The sequence below is a fragment of the Rana temporaria genome, chromosome 4, assembly GCF_905171775.1.
Source record: "Rana temporaria chromosome 4, aRanTem1.1, whole genome shotgun sequence".
NCBI classification, from domain to species: Eukaryota; Metazoa; Chordata; class Amphibia; order Anura; family Ranidae; genus Rana; species Rana temporaria.
In genome coordinates this window covers 2,628,275-2,629,404 of record NC_053492.1, presented here as the reverse complement: position 1 = coordinate 2,629,404, position 1,130 = coordinate 2,628,275, and positions in this window count along the sequence as shown.

The following is a 1,130-nucleotide window of genomic DNA, read 5'->3' as shown; positions in this document are numbered from 1 at the left end:
GGGAATTGTTCCTCACTGAAGTCCTATCTTCCTGTACATCAGGGATCTCACACAACCCTTGAGGTGTATTAGTGCCTTGAGTGTGGGAAATGTCTTGTATATGAATGTTGCTGGACATCACAGCTCTCATGTGGGGAAGAAGCACACCCTGATATACACCTCAGATATACTCCATGGCTGATCTTCATCATGTAAGAAACACTTCATAAGGAGATCAGAGATCACCAAAGACATGGATGAAGTGTTGTACCGTGTTGGCCATTGATAGCAGTATAAAAATAAAAATGGAGTCATTACCTCTCGTTGACTGAGTACATTTTGTGGCGTAAGATTTCACAATCTTAAGATAAGGTTTAATTTAAAAAAATTGTTGAATGGTTATGACCGGCATTCACCCAGCTGTGATGAATATTGTCCGTATTTTATTTCATACTCTGATTTCCTTGACTCCATCTAGTGACCATAATGCAGTATTGCACTAATTGAGGTATTTCAGGAAAAATACCCGATTATGACCACTAGATGGAGCTGATGATCATAGGAAATCACTGTGTTAGATCACAGCCAGAAATTGTAACAGCTGGATGAATGATTGTCACATTAGTCCAATAAATTCTTTGAAAAACAGACGTCTTATTTCCCTTCATCAGACATGTCTTCATACTAATACCTGAGATCATACTCATACACTTATCAGTACAGTACACACTGAAGGATAGAACTTAAATAAGACAACACTATTAGACTAACCATTGAATTAAAATGAGAAATACTATGTTTGGGCTTTAGATGGCGCTAAGTATAATAACAATTATCTCCAGCAGGTGGCAAATGTAGGATTTTCTATTTTAAATCAATGGAAATTATTCGACCAGCAAATAGCCAATTAAACTCCATTTTCCCCTCATTCACACAGAAGGAATGTACATGTATTTTCACCCGGAAAATTGCTGTACAATTATTTATGACTAGACCCCTAAATGTCAGGAGAAGTTTATATAAAGATGGGAAGTATGTAGCAGATAAATGAATAGACCTCCTAGCAATGTTATTACCAGGCTGCAGCTAGGGGGAGCTCTAATGATTAGAGTGTGACCACAGCAGAGTGATCCCATGTAGCTCACATTAAC